Below are 5,201 nucleotides of genomic sequence, written 5' to 3'. Positions count from 1 at the left end.
GCAGTACCCCACCACCACCAGCCCCAGCGACAGACAGGGGGTGAACACGGGTGTCCCCTCCTGGGATACAGCACATATGCAACAGAATCCACCAGCGTCTGCATGGCCACACTGTTTCCAGGGACAAGGGAACCTCTGTCCCTTTGTGAGAGACCTGCGCTCCAGAACCCTGGAGGCCTTGGTGGGAGGGCTTCCCCATGAAGGTGTGAGGTGATGGCTTCTTGGAGGAGAAGCCACCCCACAGTCATAGCTGGGTAGTTGCTACCTGCTCTTTCAGCTGCAGCCAGCCATGCTGGGGACATACAGCCAGGAAAGGGACAAAGCCTGCCCTCTGTGAGCTCTCAAAGCCTCCTCAGCTCCTGCTAAAGATAAAGAAGAGAGCAAAAGATGGGGAAACAGGAGGAAAGGACCGACTTTATGGATGCATTGTTGGGAGTGGAAGAAAACATCATCCTTACCTCACTGCATGGAAGGGTGGGAAACATTGCAGAAATAAGGCAGGCAGGGATCTCCGCCTGGTCTTGGAGGGTGGCCAGGTACACCCAAATTGTCCCATCCAGATGATGCAGCTCCCTTCCTCTGATGACCTGGAACATAAGACAGCAGGGGATGCTCAGATTTAGCCTTCTGTCCAACGTATGGACAGGAACAGCAAACCAGAAACAGTCTTTACTCTTTAAAAAATGTCAAACATTAATCAGGTTTGGATCTAGCTCATCCAAGACTAATCTCACCTAATTTTAGATGCCCACAAAAAGGGCATCTCCCTCTGAGCTGATCCTTCCTGCCTTCCTGGCTCGTTTAGCCCAATTCATGTGACCAATGTAGATACATACTTGGGGATGAAATAAACTGCTTTCTCAGAAAGCTTGAGTTTGGTCAGCTGAATCACATCCAAGAGTCCAATTTCTATAGCTACGCATGAGCCTGGCTATGGGCTGAGAAACAAGATTCTCTGGCACTACAGTAAGGCAAATAGTAATAAATGCTGGTGATGATGCATGAGTCAGAAAGATGACATCTTGGTTCCAGGATCCTCCACAGAGGAGCGCCGGTCATGGACCTGGGATCACAGGCACCATTGGAATGAGCTGAATTTCTGGAGTTATTTCTCTTTGCACCCTGTTACGCACCAGTGTATAACTGGAGCCCGAGGATGCCAATGCTCTGGCAGGGTGTGCTGCTAACAGCTCAGCACTGGAGTCAGGCAGAAGAAGCAGCCCTTTGTCCCCACGGTATTTTATGCAAATTAATATTAGAATAAATGATGCAACAAGGAAAGAAATTATTTGCAGAAATGTGAAACTCTCGTGTTCTCCTGTGCTTATATTAAAGGGATTACACTCCATTTCCTTCTTAATACAGCTAATGCTCTATGGGAAGCCCTCAGGCCAGGGATTAAAGCACTTATTCAATTAATTAGGAACAAACTTCTGCCTTAAAGTCAAACACACAAGTATCAGTAAGCCCTTGAGAGTGTCTTCTTTCCAGGGCAGGGAAAATGAATCCTATTTCTGATAGAAATGAAATCAAGTCTACACTCTAACATTATCAGGAATAACATAAATTAAGAAGATTCACTTTTAAAACATCGGTGTACTGTAAAGCAGCAAGGTAAAGGCAGGACAGTGCCATCATCTTGAACTCAGCATCTGAACTCCCATCAGTTACAGGGGGAGCTGAAACAGGTCATACAAGCCTAATATAAATGAGATACAATTTCAGGATATAACATTGGTAACTAGCTCCAAACTGCAGGCACAGCAGTGTTTGGATATATTTGAAGTTAGGGGTGAAACCCTGGCCCTGCTAAACTCAAAAACTAAAATGCTTATTCAGTAGGATCCGAATTTCACCTAAGGTGTCTGATTCATTACTGAGATAGGAGACAATTTCCAAAACCTGGCTCCGAGTCCTGATCTTCCTTGATGATGGCTTGATCCTTCCATCTTCTTGCAGGCGCAGCTCACATGAAATTAAAAGGCATTTTGCCAGGATAGTTCATGCAGGAGCAGCCCACTATTGCTGTTCAGTTTCCCATTTCTTCTTTCCAAATACCAAACGATGGGGCTGATAATTGCCAACAAAATCCCAGTTAGAAGTGGGTAGGAACCAAACTCCCAGCTCTCATCTTCCTCTGGCTGTGAGAGAGCTTATCTGCCCCCTTAATTCTAATTCAGATATGGAAAAAAAGTACACCAGCCATATACCTTACTTTTTAAAGTGTTTTTATACATATGGACTTTTTTAAACTTCCCCCACAGACGCCTGTGGGCTGCAGTGCCATTATCTCTCCTGCAATACCAATTCCCTGCAATGGTCCCAGATTTCTCTGGAGCCCCCCGATACAAGGGAAATCGGCAAAAGGATGCTCGTACATGTCAGATCCCTGCCCTGGCATCCCTGCACACAGTGCTCAGCACGGGCTGCACGTTAGAAGCACCAAGAGGGAGACATCCAACTGGAATGAATGGAAATATTGTGTCAGCTTCACATAGGCTGGAATTGCCCCTTCTTAACAGCATTAACCACTGCATGATCGTTCAAACTCTGCTGGGCTACACAAAGCAGCACTGGGCACTTCAGTGTTACCTGTGAATCTCAGCCATGGCGTTGCTTTGTCAGCATTTTTTTGACCAGGCAGCTTTCCCTGTGCCTTTTCCTCTCCACTTTCCCCCAACTAAATGCTTTCTATATGTTTTTCTAGAGCTTCCCTTCCCTAGGAGCAGCTCATTGAAGAGAGCTCACTGTACCCTGCATGGCTGCTGTCTGTGCAGCTGTCTGCACATCTCTAAGGCAGAAGATAATGCTGAAGACCAACACTGCGATATAAACACCTGCAGGAGAAAATTGCTCTTAAATAATTGGTTTATTTTCACAATACTCCAGGGAGGTGACAGCTGAGATTCCCAGGGTCAGGAGCCTAAACCATGTACCTGAATGGAAGTGCTCCTGTTTCTCGAGGCAATAATCACCCCAAACATCCAGGGAGATTTTCACAGGGTGCGGGTGCTTTTGACCTCTCCACATCATGCTACGTGCATGGATACAAGGAAACTGCAGCTAGCCACTCGGGAGCAGATTGTCAAAGGCAGACAATTATGTGTTTTAGTAGCACCTTGGGAGAACTTTCCAATGGGCCCAAATGCACGACAGCTGAGTTCAGGTCCTTTAAAATCAAACAGGAAGAGTTTAAATTAAAGTCAAGGACCTTAATTATAACATAAGACAGTGACATTTGTGTACCTGATCTGTGTAGCTCCTTCCCAACATCCTGCTAGATATCTCCCTGTGCTTAGAGGTACCTATGTACCTCTGGAAAGTCGATCTCATAGCCTCAGTAGGACTGCAATAGCATATAGGATGTGACACAGAGATGAATTTCACCTCAATTTGGCCCTAGCTTCCCATACCTGTTGTCTTTTTCCTCTTGTGAAATGGCAATGGTGTTATCTAAGCCTGCATTGCTCTTGTGCAAGGCGCTGCGCTGGGTACCGACAGGGTTCAGGTGAGCCATCTCAGCTATTAACAGCTCAATGTAAGACAACATGACCAAGGAGGACATACCTCCCTGTCAACCCAGCTCTTGACAAATGCTCTTAGGGCTGGGAATAAGATTCATTGCCCCCGTGAGGATGTTGAAAGAGGGAAGCGATTGGTACGCAGGACCCCCATCGTGTGAAAAAGGCAGGACGTAATCTGTGAATCTCCATTCAGGTCATCACCATGGGGAGACAAAGCGCAAAGGAGAGACTCTTCTTCAAGGGACGAGTGTTGACAGCCTGTTCTGTCAGCACGAGGTCAGTCATCCATTTGGGTCTGAAAACATGAACTTTTGTGGCAGTGTAGCAGTCCAGCATGGGAGGGTTTCCCATGGAGTTATTTATGTCATGCTTCTCTCCAATATTCTTGATAAATTGGTGGGGGCATTTATGGCATCTTGTGAGCAGAAATAAACAGCATCCTTCAGCCTAAATCAGAGGCAGCTGCAGCTCTCTTCCAGCCACCTAAATAAGTTACTTTGAGCCCTCAAAGTCAAACTCCTTGTTGCACCAACACTCCTCTCTGCAGAAGAGGAGCAGGGCAGCTGGTGAACTCAATGGTGGTGCCCCAAATCTTTGGGCAGTTCCGCTGTAGCCTGCCCAAACAATCAGCTGTTTTCTCAGGGTTGCCCCTCCAAAAAAAAAAATCCATCAGCAGAGGATGGCTGAAATCTCATCACTGTCTATGTGATGTGTCCTGTGATACAAATCAATGCATATTTATGCACCTGTGTAAGGCAAATAGATATATGTATTGTTGGAGAACCTAAATCTGCTCACTAATGCTGTTGTTTAAATAGCCCTTTAACCACATCACTTTTCTCCTCGTTAGATTAAGTCGCTAGAGGTGAAAAAGCCCTTCCAAAATGGTTTTCACTCACTCACTCAGTCCAAAGTAAACATGCCTCTGGGACCATTATGTGTATCAGATATCCAGCTCTTTGTTAAGAGCTTGCCTGTTAGGTAAATTCTGCTTCTCCTTCTCCTTGGAAAGAGGTTAAAATTAGAGATAGGCTCACACGAACAGCACCATGCGTTACAGACACGTTGGAGTAACAGGTGAAATTCAGAGCAGAGCACACAGGTGACCCAAGTCTTGGGCAAGCTCTTGATCTAACATAACTCTGGTTACAATACGACATTGGCTTGACTTACTCTTGTCACTTGCAATCACATTTGTCATAGATCTCACGGTGGCTGAGAGCCTGACCTTTTCACCAGCAGTCTGTGGAGCCACCATATAGAGCCCATAATAACAAACACGAGTCCTTGCTAGCTATAAATATAGAAGGACTGTGCATTTATCGCACATCACGGAAAATCCTCAAGCCATATCCCTACATGTCTGGAGGAGCCCATGAGGAGTTTCAGCCAGATGGCCATTCCTTGAGTCTCACCTCGCAATACAATCACATCTACTTCTTAAAGGCAAGTTTGACAGGATAATGACCACTCCAAATCAGCTCATCTAGACCTCATCCACAACTGACTACAGTGAAGAGGAGCCTTTCCACTGACTGCACCAAGGTCTGGACTGGGTCTGCAACCGGGATTTTCCCACTGCAGCCATTAGCTGTTCAGCTGATCTAAACTTGTCGGGGAGAATAAAGCAACCACCTGCTTCCAATGACAGGAAAAGTAAAGTGAGATCAAACGCCA

At 46.0% G+C, this 5,201-nt stretch overlaps 1 protein-coding gene across 1 annotated transcript in view; it reads right to left on the bottom strand.

Moving 5' to 3' along the window:
• The window catches only part of LOC142056766 (uncharacterized), an 11,843-nt gene extending 11,261 nt beyond the window's left edge, over positions 1-582 (bottom strand). Inside the window, exons 1-2 of the mRNA XM_075092178.1 lie at positions 459-582; positions 1-362 (exon numbers count right to left, since the gene is read on the bottom strand). The exon at positions 1-362 is cut by the window's left edge and continues 325 nt beyond it. The gene's annotated coding sequence lies outside the window, so the exon portion shown is untranslated. The remainder of the gene's footprint in view (positions 363-458) is intronic.
• Between the last annotated feature and the right edge of the window lie 4,619 nt (positions 583-5,201).

This window comes from Phalacrocorax aristotelis, chromosome 4, assembly GCF_949628215.1.
Source record: "Phalacrocorax aristotelis chromosome 4, bGulAri2.1, whole genome shotgun sequence".
Lineage (NCBI taxonomy): Eukaryota > Metazoa > Chordata > Aves > Suliformes > Phalacrocoracidae > Phalacrocorax > Phalacrocorax aristotelis.
The sequence above is the reverse complement of the archived record's forward strand: the minus strand, read 5'-3'. Positions and strand labels throughout refer to the sequence as shown.